Genomic DNA, 19,373 nt, shown 5'->3' with positions numbered 1-19,373 from the left:
GGGTGCTCGGTGCTCAGTACGCTGGGTGCTCAGTACTCAGGGTGCTGGGTGCTCAGTACTCAGGGTGCTCGGTGCTCAGTACTCAGGGTGCTGGGTGCTCAGTGCTCGGGGTGCTGGGTGCTCAGTACTCAGGGAGCTGGGTGCTCAGTGCTCGGGGTTCTCGGTGCTCAGTGCTCAGTACTCAGGGTGCTGGGTGCTCAGTGCTCAGGGTGCTGGGTGCTCAGTACTCAGGGTGCTGGGTGCTTAGTACTCAGGGTGCTGGGTGCTCAGTGCTCGGGGTGCTGGGTGCTCAGTACTCAGGGTGCTGGGTGCTCTGTGCTCGGGGTGCTCGGTGCTCAGTGCTCAGTACTCAGGGTGCTGGGTGCTCAGTGCTCAGGGTGCTGGGTGCTCAGGACTCAGGGTGCTGGGTGCTTAGTACTCAGGGTGCTGGGTGCTCAGTACTCAGGGTGCTGGGTGCTCAGTACTCAGGGTGCTGGGTGCTTAGTACTCAGGGTGCTGGGTGCTCAGTGCTCAGGGTGCTGGGTGCTCAGTTCTCAGTACTCAGGGTGCTGGGTGCTCAGTGCTCAGGGTGCTGGGTGCTCAGTGCTCAGGGTGCTGGGTGCTCAGTGCTCAGGGTGCTGGGTCCTCAGTGCTCAGGGTGCTGGGTGCTCAGTGCTCAGGGTGCTGGGTGCTCTGTGCTCAGGGTGCTGGGTGCTCAGTGCTCGGGGTGCTGGGTGCTCAGTGCTCGGGGTGCTGGGTGCTCAGTGCTCGGGGTGCTCGGTGCTCAGTACTCAGGGTGCTGGGTGCTCAGTGCTCGAGGTGCTCAGTACTCAGGGTGCTGTGTGTTCAGTGCTCAGGGTGCTGGGTGCTCAGTACTCAGGGTGCTCGGTGCTTAGTACTCAGGGTGCTGGGTGCTCAGTACTCCGGGTGCTGGGTGCTCAGTGCTTGGGGTGCTCGCTGCTCAGTACTCAGTGCTCAGGGTGCTTAGTGCTCAGTGCTCAGTGTGCTGGGTGTTCAGTACTCAGGGTGCTGGGTGCTCAGTACTCAGGGTGCTGGGTGCTCAGTGCTCAGGGTGCTGGGTGCTCAGTACTCAGGGTGCTGGGTGCTCAGTGCTCAGGGTGCTGGGTACTCAGTGCTCATTGTGCTCGGTGCTCAGTACTCGGGGTGCTGGGTGCTCATTCTCGGGGTGCTGGGTGCTCAATGCTCGGGGTGCTGGGTGCTCAGTACTCAGGGTGCTGGGTGCTCAGTTCTCAGGGTGCTGGGCGCTCAGTACTCAGGGTGCTGGGTGCTCAGTGCTCAGGGTGCTGGGTGCTCAGTACTCAGGGTGCTGGGTGCTCAGTGCTCAGGGTGCTGGGTGCTCAGTACTCAGGGTGATGGGATCTCAGTGCTCAGGGTGCTCGGTGCTCAGTACTCAGGGTGCTCAGTACTCAGGGTGCTGGGTGCTCAGTGCTCAGGGTGCTTGGTGCTCAGTACTCAGGGTGCTGGGTGCTCAGTGCTCGGGGTGCTGGGTGCTCAGTGCTCAGGGTGATCGGTGCTCAGTACTCAGTGTGCTGGGTGATCAGTGCTCAGGGTGCTGGGTGCTCAGTCCTCAGGGTGCTCAGTGCTCAGGGTGCTGTGTGCTCAGTGCTCGGGGTGCTCGGTGCTCAGTGCTCGAGGTGCTGGGTGCTCATTCTCGGGGTGTTGGGTGCTCAGTGCTCGGGGTGCTCTGTGCTCAGTGCTCGGGGTGCTGGGTGCTCAGTACTCAGGGTGCTGGGTGCTCAGTACTCAGGGTGCTGGGTGCTCGGTGCTCAGTACGCTGGGTGCTTAGTGCTCGGGGTGCCCGGTGCTCAGTACTCGGGGTGCTCAGTGTTCAGTACTCAGGGTGCTGGGTGCTCAGTGCTCAGGGTGCTGGGTGCTCAGTACTCAGGGTGCTGGGTGCTCGGTGCTCAGTACGCTGGGTGCTCAGTACTAAAGGTTCTGGGTGCTCAGTACTCAGGGTGCTCGGTGCTCAGTACTCAGGGTGCTGGGTGCTCAGTGCTCGGGGTGCTGGGTGCTCAGTACTCAGGTTGCTGGGTGCTAAGTGCTCGGGGTGCTTGGTGCTCAGTACGCTGGGTGCTCAGTACTCAGGGTGCTGGGTGCTCAGTACTCAGGGTGCTGTGTGCTTAGTACTCAGGGTGCTGGGTGCTCAGTGCTCGGGGTGCTGGGTGCTCAGTTCTCAGTACTCAGGGTGCTGGGTGCTCAGTGCTCAGGGTGCTGGGTGCTCATTGCTCAGGGTGCTGGTTGCTCAGTGCTCAGGGTGCTGGGTACTCAGTGCTCAGGGTGCTGGGTGCTCAGTGCTCAGGGTGCTGGGTGCTCAGTGCTCAGGGTGCTGGGTGCTCAGTGCTCGGGGTGCTGTGTGCTCAGTGCTCGGGGTGCTGGGTGCTCAGTGCTCGGGGTGCTCGGTGCTCAGTACTCAGGGTGCTGGGTGCTCAGTGCTCTAGGTGCTCAGTACTCAGGGTGCTGTGTGTTCAGTGCTCAGGGTGCTGGGTGCTCAGTACTCAGGGTGCTTGGTGCTTAGTACTCAGGGTGCTGGGTGCTCAGTACTCCGGGTGCTCGGTGCTCAGTGCTCGGGGTGCTCGGTGCTCAGTACTCAGTACTCAGGGTGCTCAGTGCTCAGTGCTCAGGCTGCTGGGTGTTCAGTACTCAGGGTGCTGGGTGCTCAGTACTCAGGGTGCTGGGTGCTCAGTGCTCGGGGTGCTGGGTGCTCAGAACTCAGGGTGCTGGGTGCTCAGTGCTCGGGGTGCTGGGTGCTCAGTGCTCAGGGTGATCGGTGCTCAGTACTCAGGGTGCTGGGTGCTCAGTGCTCAGGGTGCTGTGTGCTCAGTCCTCAGGGTGCTCAGTGCTCAGGGTTCTGGGTGCTCAGTGCTCGGAGTGCTGGGTGCTCAGTACTCAGGGTGCTGATTGCTCAGTACTCAGGGTGCTGGGTACTCAGTACTCAGGGTGCTGGGTGCTCAGTGCTCAGGGTGCTGGGTGATCAGTGCTCAGGTTGCTGGGTGCTCAGTTCTCAGGGTGCTGGGTGCTCAGTACTCAGGGTGATGGGTGCTCAGTGCTCGGGGTGCAGGGTGCTCAGTGCTCAGGTTGCTGGGTGCTCAGTACTCAGGGTGCTGGGTGCTCAGTATTCGGGGTGCTGGGTGCTCAGTACTCAGGGTGCTGGGTGCTCAGTACTCAGGGTGCTGGGTGCTCAGTACTCAGGGTGCTGGGTGCTCAGTGCTCGGGGTGCTCGGTGCTCAGTACGTTGGGAGCTCACTACTCAGGGTGCTGGGTGCTCATTGCTCACGGTGCTGGGTGCTCAGTGCTCAGGGTGCTGGGTGCTCAGTGCTCAGGGTGCTGCGTGCTCAGTGCTCGGGGTGCTGGGTGCTCAGTGCTCAGGGTGCTGGGTGCTCAGTACTCAGGGTGCTGGGTGCTCAGAACTCGGGGTGCTGGGTGCTCAGTACTCAGGGTGCTGGGTGCTCAGTACTCAGGGTGCTGGGTGCTCAGTACTCGGGTGCTGGGTGCTCAGTGCACAGGGTGCTGGGTGCTCAGTGCTCAGGGTGCTGGGTGCTCAGTGCTCGTGGTGCTGGGTGCTCAGTGCTCGGGGTGCTCGGTGCTCAGTACTCCGGGTGCTGGGTGCTCAGTGCTCGGGGTGCTCGGTGCTCAGTACTCAGGGTGCTGGGTGCTCAGTGCTCGGGGTCCTGGGTGCTCAGTGCTCAGTACTCAGGGTGCTGGGTGCTCAGTGCTCAGGGTGCTGTGTGCTCAGTGCTCAGGGTGCTGGGTGCTCAGTGCTCAGGGTGCTGGGTACTCAGTGCTCAGGGTGCTGGGTGCTCAGTACTCAGGGTGCTGGGTGCTCAGTACTCAGGGTGTTGGGTGCTCTGTGCTCGGGGTGCTGGGTGCTCAGTGCTCGGGGTGCTCGGTGCTCAGTACTCAGGGTGCTGGGTGCTCAGTACTCAGGGTGCTGGGTGCTCAGTACTCGGGTGCTGGGTGCTCAGTGCTCAGGGTGCTGGGTGCTCAGTGCTCGGGGTGCTGGGTGCTCAGTGCTCAGTACTCAGGGTGCTGGGTGCTCAGTGCTCGGGGTCCTGGGTGCTCAGTGCTCAGTACTCAGGGTGCTGGGTGCTCAGTGCTCAGGGTGCTGTGTGCTCAGTGCTCAGGGTGCTGGGTGCTCAGTGCTCAGGGTGCTGGGTACTCAGTGCTCAGGGTGCTGGGTGCTCAGTACTCAGGGTGCTGGGTGCTCAGTACTCAGGGTGCTGGGTGCTCAGTGCTCGAGGTGCTCAGAACTCAGGGTGCTATGTGTTCAGTGCTCAGGGTGCTGGGTGCTCAGTACTCAGGGTGCTCGGTGCTTAGTACACAGGGTGCTGGGTGCTCAGTACTCCGGGTGCTGGGTGCTCAGTGCTCGGGGTGCTCGGTGCTCAGTGCTCAAGGTGCTGGGTGCTCAGTACTCAGGGTGCTCATTGCTCAGGGTGCTGGGTGCTCAGTAATCAGGGTGCTGGGTGCTCAGTGCTCAGGGTGCTCGGTGCTCAGTACGTTGGGTGCTCAGTACTTAGCGTGCTGGGTGCTCAGTACTCGGGGTGCTGGGTGCTCATTAATCAGGGTGCTGGGTGCTCAGTACTCAGGGTGCTCAGTGCTTGGGGTGCTGGGTGCTCAGTACTCAGGGTGCTCTGTGCTTGGGGTGCTGGGTGCTCAGTACTCAGGGTGCTGGGTGCTCAGTGCTCAGGGTGCTGGGTGCTCAGTACTCAGGGTGCTGGGTGCTCAGTACTCAGGGTGCTGGGTGCTCAGTGCTCGGTGTGCTGGGTACTCAGTGCTCAGGGTGCTGGGTGCTCAGTGCTCGGTGTGCTGGGTACTCAGTGCTCAGGGTGCTCGGTGCTCAGTACGTTGTGTGCTCAGTACTCAGGGTGATGGGTGCTCATTACTCAGGGTGCTGGGTGCTCACTGCTCGGGGTGCTGGGTGCTCAGTGCTCGGGGTGCTGGGTGCTCAGTGCTCGGGGTGCTGGGTGCTCAGTGCTCGGGGTGCTGGGTGCTCAGTGCTCGGGATGCACGGTGCTCTGTACTCAGGGTGCTGGGTGCTCGTTGCTCAGTACGCTGGGTGCTCAGTACTCAGGGTGCTGGGCGCTCAGTACTCAGGGTGCTCGGTGCTCAGTACTCAGGGTGCTGGGTGCTCAGTGCTCGCGGTGCTGGGTGCTCAGTGCTCGTGGTGCTCGGTGCTCAGTACTCAGGGTGCTGGGTGCTCAGTGCTCGGGGTGCTCGGTGCTCAGTACGCTGGGTGCTCAGTACTCAGGGTGCTGGGTGCTCAGTACTCAGGGTGCTCGGTGCTCAGTACTCAGGGTGCTGGGTGCTCAGTGCTCGGGGTGCTGGGTGCTCAGTACTCAGGGTGCTGGGTGCTCAGTGCTCGGTGTGCTCTGTGCTCAGAACGCTGGGTGCTCAGTACTCAGGGTGCTGGGTGCTCAGTACTCAGGGTGCTGGGTGCTCAGTACTCAGGGTGCTGGGTGCTCAGTGCTCAGGGTGCTCGGTGCTCAGTACGCTGGGTGCTCAGTACTCAGGGTGCTGGGTGCTCAGTACTCAGGGTGCTCGGTGCTCAGTACTCAGGGTGCTGGGTGCTCAGTGCTCGGGGTGCTGGGTGCTCAGTACTCAGGGAGCTGGGTGCTCAGTGCTCGGGGTTCTCGGTGCTCAGTGCTCAGTACTCAGGGTGCTGGGTGCTCAGTGCTCAGGGTGCTGGGTGCTCAGTACTCAGGGTGCTGGGTGCTTAGTACTCAGGGTGCTGGGTGCTCAGTGCTCGGGGTGCTGGGTGCTCAGTACTCAGGGTGCTGGGTGCTCTGTGCTCGGGGTGCTCGGTGCTCAGTGCTCAGTACTCAGGGTGCTGGGTGCTCAGTGCTCAGGGTGCTGGGTGCTCAGGACTCAGGGTGCTGGGTGCTTAGTACTCAGGGTGCTGGGTGCTCAGTACTCAGGGTGCTGGGTGCTCAGTACTCAGGGTGCTGGGTGCTTAGTACTCAGGGTGCTGGGTGCTCAGTGCTCAGGGTGCTGGGTGCTCAGTTCTCAGTACTCAGGGTGCTGGGTGCTCAGTGCTCAGGGTGCTGGGTGCTCAGTGCTCAGGGTGCTGGGTGCTCAGTGCTCGTGGTGCTGGGTGCTCAGTGCTCGGGGTGCTCGGTGCTCAGTACTCCGGGTGCTGGGTGCTCAGTGCTCGGGGTGCTCGGTGCTCAGTACTCAGGGTGCTGGGTGCTCAGTGCTCGGGGTCCTGGGTGCTCAGTGCTCAGTACTCAGGGTGCTGGGTGCTCAGTGCTCAGGGTGCTGTGTGCTCAGTGCTCAGGGTGCTGGGTGCTCAGTGCTCAGGGTGCTGGGTACTCAGTGCTCAGGGTGCTGGGTGCTCAGTACTCAGGGTGCTGGGTGCTCAGTACTCAGGGTGTTGGGTGCTCTGTGCTCGGGGTGCTGGGTGCTCAGTGCTCGGGGTGCTCGGTGCTCAGTACTCAGGGTGCTGGGTGCTCAGTACTCAGGGTGCTGGGTGCTCAGTACTCGGGTGCTGGGTGCTCAGTGCTCAGGGTGCTGGGTGCTCAGTGCTCGGGGTGCTGGGTGCTCAGTGCTCAGTACTCAGGGTGCTGGGTGCTCAGTGCTCGGGGTCCTGGGTGCTCAGTGCTCAGTACTCAGGGTGCTGGGTGCTCAGTGCTCAGGGTGCTGTGTGCTCAGTGCTCAGGGTGCTGGGTGCTCAGTGCTCAGGGTGCTGGGTACTCAGTGCTCAGGGTGCTGGGTGCTCAGTACTCAGGGTGCTGGGTGCTCAGTACTCAGGGTGCTGGGTGCTCAGTGCTCGAGGTGCTCAGAACTCAGGGTGCTATGTGTTCAGTGCTCAGGGTGCTGGGTGCTCAGTACTCAGGGTGCTCGGTGCTTAGTACACAGGGTGCTGGGTGCTCAGTACTCCGGGTGCTGGGTGCTCAGTGCTCGGGGTGCTCGGTGCTCAGTGCTCAAGGTGCTGGGTGCTCAGTACTCAGGGTGCTCATTGCTCAGGGTGCTGGGTGCTCAGTAATCAGGGTGCTGGGTGCTCAGTGCTCAGGGTGCTCGGTGCTCAGTACGTTGGGTGCTCAGTACTTAGCGTGCTGGGTGCTCAGTACTCGGGGTGCTGGGTGCTCATTAATCAGGGTGCTGGGTGCTCAGTACTCAGGGTGCTCAGTGCTTGGGGTGCTGGGTGCTCAGTACTCAGGGTGCTCTGTGCTTGGGGTGCTGGGTGCTCAGTACTCAGGGTGCTGGGTGCTCAGTGCTCAGGGTGCTGGGTGCTCAGTACTCAGGGTGCTGGGTGCTCAGTACTCAGGGTGCTGGGTGCTCAGTGCTCGGTGTGCTGGGTACTCAGTGCTCAGGGTGCTGGGTGCTCAGTGCTCGGTGTGCTGGGTACTCAGTGCTCAGGGTGCTCGGTGCTCAGTACGTTGTGTGCTCAGTACTCAGGGTGATGGGTGCTCATTACTCAGGGTGCTGGGTGCTCACTGCTCGGGGTGCTGGGTGCTCAGTGCTCGGGGTGCTGGGTGCTCAGTGCTCGGGGTGCTGGGTGCTCAGTGCTCGGGGTGCTGGGTGCTCAGTGCTCGGGATGCACGGTGCTCTGTACTCAGGGTGCTGGGTGCTCGTTGCTCAGTACGCTGGGTGCTCAGTACTCAGGGTGCTGGGCGCTCAGTACTCAGGGTGCTCGGTGCTCAGTACTCAGGGTGCTGGGTGCTCAGTGCTCGCGGTGCTGGGTGCTCAGTGCTCGTGGTGCTCGGTGCTCAGTACTCAGGGTGCTGGGTGCTCAGTGCTCGGGGTGCTCGGTGCTCAGTACGCTGGGTGCTCAGTACTCAGGGTGCTGGGTGCTCAGTACTCAGGGTGCTCGGTGCTCAGTACTCAGGGTGCTGGGTGCTCAGTGCTCGGGGTGCTGGGTGCTCAGTACTCAGGGTGCTGGGTGCTCAGTGCTCGGTGTGCTCTGTGCTCAGTACGCTGGGTGCTCAGTACTCAGGGTGCTGGGTGCTCAGTACTCAGGGTGCTGGGTGCTCAGTGCTCGGGGTGCTCGGTGCTCAGTACGCTGGGTGCTCAGTACTCAGGGTGCTGGGTGCTCAGTACTCAGGGTGCTCGGTGCTCAGTACTCAGGGTGCTGGGTGCTCAGTGCTCGGGGTGCTGGGTGCTCAGTACTCAGGGAGCTGGGTGCTCAGTGCTCGGGGTTCTCGGTGCTCAGTGCTCAGTACTCAGGGTGCTGGGTGCTCAGTGCTCAGGGTGCTGGGTGCTCAGTACTCAGGGTGCTGGGTGCTTAGTACTCAGGGTGCTGGGTGCTCAGTGCTCGGGGTGCTGGGTGCTCAGTACTCAGGGTGCTGGGTGCTCTGTGCTCGGGGTGCTCGGTGCTCAGTGCTCAGTACTCAGGGTGCTGGGTGCTCAGTGCTCAGGGTGCTGGGTGCTCAGGACTCAGGGTGCTGGGTGCTTAGTACTCAGGGTGCTGGGTGCTCAGTACTCAGGGTGCTGGGTGCTCAGTACTCAGGGTGCTGGGTGCTTAGTACTCAGGGTGCTGGGTGCTCAGTGCTCAGGGTGCTGGGTGCTCAGTTCTCAGTACTCAGGGTGCTGGGTGCTCAGTGCTCAGGGTGCTGGGTGCTCAGTGCTCAGGGTGCTGGGTCCTCAGTGCTCAGGGTGCTGGGTGCTCAGTGCTCAGGGTGCTGGGTGCTCTGTGCTCAGGGTGCTGGGTGCTCAGTGCTCGGGGTGCTGGGTGCTCAGTGCTCGGGGTGCTGGGTGCTCAGTGCTCGGGGTGCTCGGTGCTCAGTACTCAGGGTGCTGGGTGCTCAGTGCTCGAGGTGCTCAGTACTCAGGGTGCTGTGTGTTCAGTGCTCAGGGTGCTGGGTGCTCAGTACTCAGGGTGCTCGGTGCTTAGTACTCAGGGTGCTGGGTGCTCAGTACTCCGGGTGCTGGGTGCTCAGTGCTTGGGGTGCTCGCTGCTCAGTACTCAGTGCTCAGGGTGCTTAGTGCTCAGTGCTCAGTGTGCTGGGTGTTCAGTACTCAGGGTGCTGGGTGCTCAGTACTCAGGGTGCTGGGTGCTCAGTGCTCAGGGTGCTGGGTGCTCAGTACTCAGGGTGCTGGGTGCTCAGTGCTCAGGGTGCTGGGTACTCAGTGCTCATTGTGCTCGGTGCTCAGTACTCGGGGTGCTGGGTGCTCATTCTCGGGGTGCTGGGTGCTCAATGCTCGGGGTGCTGGGTGCTCAGTACTCAGGGTGCTGGGTGCTCAGTTCTCAGGGTGCTGGGCGCTCAGTACTCAGGGTGCTGGGTGCTCAGTGCTCAGGGTGCTGGGTGCTCAGTACTCAGGGTGCTGGGTGCTCAGTGCTCAGGGTGCTGGGTGCTCAGTACTCAGGGTGATGGGATCTCAGTGCTCAGGGTGCTCGGTGCTCAGTACTCAGGGTGCTCAGTACTCAGGGTGCTGGGTGCTCAGTGCTCAGGGTGCTTGGTGCTCAGTACTCAGGGTGCTGGGTGCTCAGTGCTCGGGGTGCTGGGTGCTCAGTGCTCAGGGTGATCGGTGCTCAGTACTCAGTGTGCTGGGTGATCAGTGCTCAGGGTGCTGGGTGCTCAGTCCTCAGGGTGCTCAGTGCTCAGGGTGCTGTGTGCTCAGTGCTCGGGGTGCTCGGTGCTCAGTGCTCGAGGTGCTGGGTGCTCATTCTCGGGGTGCTTGGTGCTCAGTGCTCGGGGTGCTGGGTGCTCAGTGCTCGGGGTGCTGGGTGCTCAGTACTCAGGGTGCTGGGTGCTCAGTGCTCAGGGTGCTGGGTACTCAGTGCTCAGGGTGCTCGGTGCTCAGTACTCGGGGTGCTGGGTGCTCATTCTCGGGGTGCTGGGTGCTCAGTGCTCGGGGTGCTGGGTGCTCAGTACTCAGGGTGCTGGGTGCTCAGTGCTCAGGGTGCTGGGTGCTCAGTACTCAGGGTGCTGGGTGCTCAGTGCTCAGGGTGCTGGCTGCTCAGTACTCAGGGTGCTGGGTGCTCAATGCTCAGGGTGCTGGGTGCTCAGTACTCAGGGTGCTCGGAGCTCAGTGCTCAGGGTGATCGGTGCTCAGTACTCAGGGTGCTCAGTACTCAGGGTGCTGGGTGCTCAGGGCTCAGGGTGCTGGGTGCTCAGTACACAGGGTGCTGGGTGCTCAGTGCTCGGGGTGCTGGGTGCTCAGTGCTCAGGGAGATCGGTGCTCAGTACTCAGGGTGCTGGGTGCTCAGTGCTCAGGGTGCTGGGTGCTCAGTCCTCAGGGTGCTCTGTGCTTAGTTCTCAGGGTGCTGGGTGCTCAGTACTCCGGGTGCTGGGTGCTCAGTGCTTGGGGTGCTCAGTGCTCAGTACTCAGTGCTCAGGGTGCTCAGTGCTCAGTGCTCTGGGTGCTGGGTGTTCAGTACTCAGGGTGCTGGGTGCTCAGTACTCGGGGTGCTGGGTGCTCAGTACTCAGGGTGCTGGGTGCTCAGTAGTCAGGGTGCTGGGTGCTCAGTACTCGGGTGCTGGGTGCTCAGGGCTCAGGGTGCTGGGTGCTCAGTGCTCGGGGTGCTGGGTGCTCAGTGCTCAGTACTGAGGGTGCTGGGTGCTCAGTGCTCGGGGTGCTGGGTGCTCATTGCTCAGTACTCAGGGTGGTGGGTACTCAGTGCTCAGGGTGCTGGGTGCTCAGTACTCAGGGTGCTGGGTGCTCAGTACTCAGGGTGCTCTGTGCTTGGGGTGCTGGGTGCTCAGTACTCAGGGTGGTGGGTGCTCAGTGCTCAGGGTGCTGGGTGCTCAGTACTCAGGGTGCTCGGTGCTCAGTACTCAGGGTGCTGGGTGCTCAGTACTCGGTGTGCTGGGTACTCAGTGCTCAGGGTGCTGGGTGCTCAGTGCTCGGTGTGCTGGGTACTCAGTGCTCAGGGTGCTCGGTGCTCAGTACGTTGTGTGCTCAGTACTCAGGGTGCTGGGTGCTCATTACTCAGGGTGCTGGGTGCTCACTGCTCGGGGTGCTGGGTGCTCAGTGCTCGGGGTGCTGGGTGCTCAGTGCTCGGGGTGCTGGGTGCTCAGTGCTCGGGGTGCTGGGTGCTCAGTGCTCGGGATGCACGGTGCTCTGTACTCAGGGTGCTGGGTGCTCGTTGCTCAGTACGCTGGGTGCTCAGTACTCAGGGTGCTGGGCGCTCAGTACTCAGGGTGCTCGGTGCTCAGTACTCAGGGTGCTGGGTGCTCAGTGCTCGCGGTGCTGGGTGCTCAGTGCTCGTGGTGCTCGGTGCTCAGTACTCAGGGTGCTGGGTGCTCAGTGCTCGGTGTGCTCGGTGCTCAGTACGCTGGGTGCTCAGTACTCAGGGTGCTGGGTGCTCAGTACTCAGGTTGCTGGGTGCTTAGTACTCAGGGTGCTGGGTGCTCAGTGCTCGGGGTGCTCGGTGCTCAGTACGCTGGGTGCTCAGTACTCAGGGTGCTGGGTGCTCAGTACTCAGGGTGCTCGGTGCTCAGTACTCAGGGTGCTGGGTGCTCAGTGCTCGGGGTGCTGGGTGCTCAGTACTCAGGGTGCTGGGTGCTCAGTGCTCGGTGTGCTCTGTGCTCAGTACGCTGGGTGCTCAGTACTCAGGGTGCTGGGTGCTCAGTACTCAGGGTGCTGGGTGCTCAGTACTCAGGGTGCTGGGTGCTCAGTGCTCGGGGTGATCGGTGCTCAGTACGCTGGGTGCTCAGTACTCAGGGTGCTGGGTGCTCAGTACTCAGGGTGCTCGGTGCTCAGTACTCAGGGTGCTGGGTGCTCAGTGCTCGGGGTGCTGGGTGCTCAGTACTCAGGGAGCTGGGTGCTCAGTGCTCGGGGTTCTCGGTGCTCAGTGCTCAGTACTCAGGGTGCTGGGTGCTCAGTGCTCAGGGTGCTGGGTGCTCAGGACTCAGGGTGCTGTGTGCTTAGTACTCAGGTTGCTGGGTGCTCAGTGCTCGGGGTGCTGGGTGCTCAGTACTCAGGGTGCTGGGTGCTCTGTGCTCGGGGTGCTCGGTGCTCAGTGCTCAGTACTCAGGGTGCTGGGTGCTCAGTGCTCAGGGTGCTGGGTGCTCAGGACTCAGGGTGCTGGGTGCTTAGTACTCAGGGTGCTGGATGCTCAGTACTCAGGGTGCTGGGTGCTCAGTACTCAGGGTGCTGGGTGCTTAGTACTCAGGGTGCTGGGTGCTCAGTGCTCAGGGTGCTGGGTGCTCAGTGCTCAGTACTCAGGGTGCTGGGTGCTCAGTGCTCAGGGTGCTGGGTGCTCAGTGCTCAGGGTGCTGGGTGCTCAGTGCTCAGGGTGCTGGGTCCTCAGTGCTCAGGGTGCTGGGTGCTCAGTGCTCAGGGTGCTGGGTGCTCAGTGCTCAGGGTGCTGGGTGCTCAGTGCTCGGGGTGCTGGGTGCTCAGTGCTCGGGGTGCTGGGTGCTCAGTGCTCGGGGTGCTCGGTGCTCAGTACTCAGGGTGCTGGGTGCTCAGTGCTCGAGGTGCTCAGTACTCAGGGTGCTGTGTGTTCAGTTCTCAGGGTGCTGGGTGCTCAGTACTCAGGGTGCTCGGTGCTTAGTACTCAGGGTGCTGGGTGCTCAGTACTCCGGGTGCTGGGTGCTCAGTGCTTGGGGTGCTCGCTGCTCAGTACTCAGTGCTCAGGGTGCTTAGTGCTCAGTGCTCAGGGTGCTGGGTGTTCAGTACTCAGGGTGCTGGGTGCTCAGTACTCAGGGTGCTGGGTGCTCAGTGCTCAGGGTGCTGGGTGCTCAGTACTCAGGGTGCTGGGTGCTCAGTGCTCAGGGTGCTGGGTACTCAGTGCTCATTGTGCTCGGTGTTCAGTACTCGGGGTGCTGGGTGCTCATTCTCGGGGTGCTGGGTGCTCAATGCTCGGGGTGCTGGGTGCTCAGTACTCAGGGTGCTGGGTGCTCAGTTCTCAGGGTGCTGGGCGCTCAGTACTCAGGGTGCTGGGTGCTCAGTGCTCAGGGTGCTGGGTGCTCAGTACTCAGGGTGCTGGGTGCTCAGTGCTCAGGGTGCTGGGTGCTCAGTACTCAGGGTGATGGGATCTCAGTGCTCAGGGTGATCGGTGCTCAGTACTCAGGGTGCTCAGTACTCAGGGTGCTGGGTGCTCAGTGCTCAGGGTGCTTGGTGCTCAGTACTCAGGGTGCTGGGTGCTCAGTGCTCGGGGTGCTGGGTGCTCAGTGCTCAGGGTGATCGGTGCTCAGTACTCAGTGTGCTGGGTGATCAGTGCTCAGGGTGCTGGGTGCTCAGTCCTCAGGGTGCTCAGTGCTCAGGGTGCTGTGTGCTCAGTGCTCGGGGTGCTCGGTGCTCAGTGCTCGAGGTGCTGGGTGCTCATTCTCGGGGTGCTGGGTGCTCAGTGCTCGGGGTGCTCTGTGCTCAGTGCTCGGGGTGCTGGGTGCTCAGTACTCAGGGTGCTGGGTGCTCAGTGCTCAGGGTGCTGGGTACTCAGTGCTCAGGGTGCTCGGTGCTCAGTACTCGGTGTGCTGGGTGCTCATTCTCGGGGTGCTGGGTGCTCAGTGCTCAGGGTGGTGGGTGCTCAGTACTCAGGGTGCTGGGTGCTCAATGCTCAGGGTGCGGGGTGCTCAGTACTCAGGGTGCTGGGAGCTCAGTGCTCAGGGTGATCGGTGCTCAGTACTCAGGGTGCTCAGTACTCAGGGTGCTGGGTGCTCAGTACTCAGGTTGCTTGGTGCTCAGTACTCAGGGTGCTGGGTGCTCAGTGCTCGGTGTGCTGGGTGCTCAGTGCTCAGGGTGATCGGTGCTCAGTACTCAGTGTGCTGGGTGCTCAGTGCTCAGGGTGCTGGGTGCTCACTCCTCAGGGTGCTCAGTGCTCAGGGTGCTGGGTGCTCAGTGCTCGGGGTGCTCGGTGCTCAGTGCTCGAGGTGCTGGGTGCTCATTCTCGGGGTGCTTGGTGCTCAGTGCTCGGGGTGCTGGGTGCTCAGTGCTCGGGGTGCTGGGTGCTCAGTACTCAGGGTGCTGGGTGCTCAGTGCTCAGGGTGCTGGGTACTCAGTGCTCAGGGTGCTCGGTGCTCAGTACTCGGGGTGCTGGGTGCTCATTCTCGGGGTGCTGGGTGCTCAGTGCTCGGGGTGCTGGGTGCTCAGTACTCAGGGTGCTGGGTGCTCAGTGCTCAGGGTGCTGGGTGCTCAGTACTCAGGGTGCTGGGTGCTCAGTGCTCAGGGTGCTGGGTGCTCAGTACTCAGGGTGCTGGGTGCTCAATGCTCAGGGTGCTGGGTGCTCAGTACTCAGGGTGCTCGGAGCTCAGTGCTCAGGGTGATCGGTGCTCAGTACTCAGGGTGCTCAGTACTCAGGGTGCTGGGTGCTCAGGGCTCAGGGTGCTGGGTGCTCAGTACACAGGGTGCTGGGTGCTCAGTGCTCGGGGTGCTGGGTGCTCAGTGCTCAGGGAGATCGGTGCTCAGTACTCAGGGTGCTGGGTGCTCAGTGCTCAGGGTGCTGGGTGCTCAGTCCTCAGGGTGCTCAGTGCTCAGGGTGCTGGGTGCTCAGTGCTCAGGGATCTCGGTGCTCAGTACTCAGGGTGCTGAGTGCTCAGTACTCAGGGTGCTGGGTGCTCAGTACTCAGGGTGCTGGGTGCTCAGTGCTCAGGGTGCTGGGTGATCAGTGCTCAGGGTGCTGGGTGCTCAGTGCTCAGGGTGCTGGGTGCTCAGTACTCAGGGTGCTGGGTGCTCAGTGTTCGGGGTGCTGGGTGCTCAGTGCTCAGGGTGCTGGGTGCTCAGTGCTCAGGGTGCTGGGTGCTCAGTACTCAGGGTGCTCTGTGCTTAGTACTCAGGGTGCTGGGTGCTCAGTACTCCGGGTGCTGGGTGCTCAGTGCTTGGGGTGCTCAGTGCTCAGTACTCAGTGCTCAGGGTGCTCAGTGCTCAGTGCTCTGGGTGCTGGGTGTTCAGTACTCAGGGTGCTGGGTGCTCAGTACTCGGGGTGCTGGGTGCTCAGTACTCAGGGTGCTGGGTGCTCAGTAGTCAGGGTGCTGGGTGCTCAGTACTCGGGTGCTTTGTGCTCAGGGCTCAGGGTGCTGGGTGCTCAGTGCTCGGGGTGCTGGGTGCTCAGTGCTCAGTACTGAGGGTGCTGGGTGCTCAGTGCTCGGGGTGCTGGGTGCTCATTGCTCAGTACTCAGGGTGGTGGGTGCTCAGTGCTCAGGGTGCTGTGTGCTCAGTGCTCAGGGTGCTGGGTGCTCAGTGCTCAGGGTGCTGGGTACTCCGTGCTCAGGGTGCTGGGTGCTCAGTACTCAGGGTGCTGGGTGCTCAGTACTCAGGGTGCTGGGTGCTCTGTGCTCGGGGTGCTGGGTGCTCAGTGCTCGCGGTGCTGGGTGCTCAGTGCTCTGGGTGCTCGTTGCTCAGTGCTCGCGGTGCTGGGTGCTCAGTGCTCGGGGTGCTGGGTGCTCAGTGCTCGGGGGCTGGGTACTCAGTGCTCGGGGTGCTCGGTGCTCAGAGCTCAGGGTGCTCGGTGCTCAGTACGTTGTGTGCTCAGTACTCAGGGTGCTGGGTGCTCAGTGCTCAGGGTGCTGGGTGGTCAGTGCTCAGGGTGCTGGGTGCTCAGTGCTCAGGGTGCTGGGTGCTCAGTGCTCAGTGTGCTGGGTGTCGGGGTGCTGGGTGCTCAGTACTCAGGGTGCTGGGTGCTCAGTACTCATGGTGCTGGGTGCTCAGTGCTCGGGTTGCTGGGTGCTCAGTGCTCGGGGTGCTGGGTGCTCAGTGCTCGGGGTGCTGTGTGTTCAGTGCTCAGGGTGCTTTGTGCTCAGTACTCAGGGTTCTCATTGCTCAGGGTGCTGGGTGCTCAGTACTCAGGGTGCTGGTTGCTCAGTACTCAGGGTGCTCAGTGCTCAGTACTCAGGGTGCTCGGTGCTCAGGGTGCTGGGTGCTCAGTGCTCGGGGTGCTCGGTGCTCAGTACTCAGGGTGCTGGGTGCTCAGTGCTCAGGGTGCTGGGTGCTCAGTGCTCAGGGTGCTGGGTGCTCAGTGCTCAGGGTGCTGGGTGCTCAGTACTCAGGGTGCTTGGTGCTCGGGGTGCTGGGTGCTCAGTGCTCGGGGTGCTCGGTGCTCAGTACTCGGTGTGCTCAGTGCTCAGTACTCAGGGTGCTGGGTGCTCAGTGCTCAGGTTGCTGGGTGCTCAGTACTCAGGGTGCTGGGAGCTCGGTGCTCAGTACGCTGGGTGCTCAGTACTCAGGTTGCTGGGTGCTCAGTACTCAGGGTGCTCGGTGCTCAGTACTCAGGGTGCTGGCTGCTCAGTGCTCGGGGTGCTGGGTGCTCAGTACTCAGGGTGCTGGGTGCTCAGTGCTCGGGGTGCTCGGTGCTCAGTACGCTGGGTGCTCAGTACTCAGGGTGCTGGGTGCTCAGTGCTCAGGGTGCTTGGTGCTCAGTACTCAGGGTGCAGGGTGCTCAGTGCTCAGGGTGCTCAGTGCTCAGTACTCAGGGTGCTCGGTGCTCAGTGCTCAGGGTGCTCAGTGCTCAGTACTCAGGGTGCTCAGTGCTCTGGGTGCTGGGTGCTCAGTGCTCAGGGTGCTGGGTGCTCAGTGCTCAGGGTGCTGGGTGCTCAGTACTCAGGGTGCTCAGTGCTCAGGGTGCTGGGTGCTCAGTGCTCGGGGTGCTGGGTACTCAGTGCTCAGTACACAGGGAGCTGGGTGATCAGTGCTCGGGGTGCTGGGTCCTCAGTGCTCAGTACTCAGGGTGCTGGGTGCTCAGTGCTCGGGGTGCTGGATGCTCAGTACTCAGGGTGCTTGGTGCTCAGTGCTCAGCGTGCTGGGTTCTCAGTACTCAGCGTGCTGGGTGCTCAGTGCTCAGGGTGCTGGGTGCTCAGTACTCAGTGTGCTGGGTGCTTAGTACTCAGGGTGCTCGGTCCTCACCCTGAGTACTGAGCACCCAGCACCCTGAGTACTGAGCACTGAGCACCCTGAGCACTGAGCACCCAGCACCCTGATCACTGAGCACCCAGCATCCTGAGCACTGAGTACTGAGCACCCAGCACCCTGAGCACTGAGCACCCAGTACCCTGAGCACTGAGCACCCAGCACCCTGAGTACTGAGCACCCAGCACCCCAAACAATGAGCACCGAGCACCCTGAGATCTGAGCACCGAGCACCCTGAGCACTGAGCACCCAGCACAATGAGTACTGAGCATCAAGCACCCTGAGCACTGAGCACCCAGCACCCTGAGCACTGAGCACACAGCACCCTGAGCCCTGAGCACCCAGCACCCTGAGCACTGAGCACCCAGCACCCTGAGTACTGAGCACCCAACGTACTGAGCACCGAGCACCCCGAGCACTGAGCACCCAGCACCCTGAGTACTGAGCACCCAGCACACCGAGCACTGAGCACCCAGCACCCTGAGTACTGAGCACCGAGCACCCTGAGTACTGATCACACAGCACCCCGAGCACTGAGCACCCAGCACCCAGAGTACTGAGCACCCAGCACTGAGCACCCAGCACCCTGAGTACTGAGCACCCAGCACCCTGAGAACTGAGCACCGAGCACCCCGAGCACTGAGCACCGGGCACCCCGAGCACTGAGCACCCAGCACCCTGAGTACTGAGCACCCAGCACCCTGAGTACTGAGCACTGAGCACCCTGAGCACTGAGCACCCAGCACCCTGAGCAATGAGCACCCAGCATCCTGAGCACTGAGTACTGAGCACCCAGCACCCTGAGCACTGAGCACCCAGCACCCTGAGCACTGAGCACCCAGCACCCTGAGTACTGAGCACCCAGCACCCCAAACACTGAGCACCGAGCACCCTGAGAACTGAGCACTGAGCACCCTGAGTACAGAGCACCCAGCACCATGAATACTGAGCACCGAGTACCCAGAGTACTGAGCAACCTGAGTACTGAGCACCCAGCACCCCGAGAATGAGCACACAGCACCATGAGTACTGAGCACCGAGCACCCTGAGCACTGAGCAGACAGCACCCTGAGTACTGAGCACCAAGCACCCTGAGTACTAAGCACCCAGTACCCTGAGTTCTGAGCACCCAGCACCCTGAGCACTGAGCACACTGAGTACTGAGCAACCAGCACCCTGAGCACTGAGCACCCAGCACACCGAGCACTGAGGACCCAGCAGCACGAGCACTGAGCAGGCAGCACCCTGATTACTGAGCACCCAGCACCCTGAGCACTGAGGACCCAGCACCCCGAGCACTGAGCACCCAGCACGCTGAGTACTGAGCACTGAGCACCCAGCACCCTGAGTACTGAGCACCCAGCACCCCGAGCACTGAGCACCGAGCACCCTGATTACTGAGCACCCAGCACCCTGAGCACTGAGCACGGAGCACCCCGAAGACTGAGCACCCAGCACCGCTAGCACTGAGCAACCAGCACCTTGAGTACTGAGCACCGAGCACCCCGAGCACTGAGCACCCAGCACCCTAAGTACTGAGCACCCAGCACCCTGAGCACTGAGCACCCAGCACCCCGAGCACTGAGCACCCAGCACCCTGAGTACTGAGCACCCAGCACCCCGAGCACTGAGCACCCAGCACCCTGAGCACTGAGCACCCAGCACCCTGAGTACTGAGCACCGAGCACCCTGAGCACTGAGCACCCAGCACCCTGAGTACTGAGCACCCAGCACCCTGAGTACTGAGCACTGAGCAAACTGAGCACTGAGCACCCAGCACCCCGATCACTGAGCACCCAGCACCCTGAGTACTGAGCACTCAGCACCCTGAGTACTGAGCACCGAGCACCCCGAGCACTGAGCACCCAGCACCCTGAGCACGGAGCACCCCGAGGACTGAGCACCCAGCACCCTGAGCACTGAGCACACAGCACCTTGAGTACTGAGCACCGAGCACCTCGAGCACTGAGCACCCAGCACCCTGAGTACTGAGCACTCAGCACCATGAGCACTGAGCACCCAGCACCCTGAGCACTGAGCACCCAGCACCCCGAGCACTGAGCACCCTTCACCCTGAGTACTGAGCATCCAACACCCAGAGTACTGAGCACCCAGCACCCTGAGCACTGAGCACCCAGCACCCTGAGCACTGAGCACCCAGCACCCCGAGCACTGAGCATGCAGCACACTGAGTACTGAGAACCCAGCACCCCGAGCCCTGAGCACCCAGCACCCTGAGTACTGAGCACCCTGAGTACTGAGCACCGATCACCCTGAGCACTGAGCACCCAGCACTGAGCACCCAGCACGCTGAGTACTGAGCACCCAGCACTGAGCACCCAGCACCCTGAGTACTGAGCACCCAGCACCCTGAGTACTGAGCACTGAGCACACTGAGCACTGAGCAACCAGCACCCTGAGCACTGAGCACCCCGCATCCTGAGCACTGAGTACTGAGCACCCAGCACCCTGAGCACTGAGCACCCAGCACCCTGAGTACTGAGCACCCAGCACCCCAAACAATGAGCACCGAGCACCCTGAGATCTGAGCACCGAGCACCCTGAGCACTGAGCACACAGCACAATGAGTACTGAGCATCAAGCACCCTGAGCACTGAGCACCCAGAACCCTGAGCATTGAGCACACAGC

This window comes from Microtus oregoni, unplaced genomic scaffold (assembly GCF_018167655.1).
Source record: "Microtus oregoni isolate MIOR12 unplaced genomic scaffold, Mior012 000051F_ref0000332, whole genome shotgun sequence".
Taxonomy (NCBI): Eukaryota; Metazoa; Chordata; class Mammalia; order Rodentia; family Cricetidae; genus Microtus; species Microtus oregoni.
The sequence above is the reverse complement of the archived record's forward strand: the minus strand, read 5'-3'. Positions refer to the sequence as shown.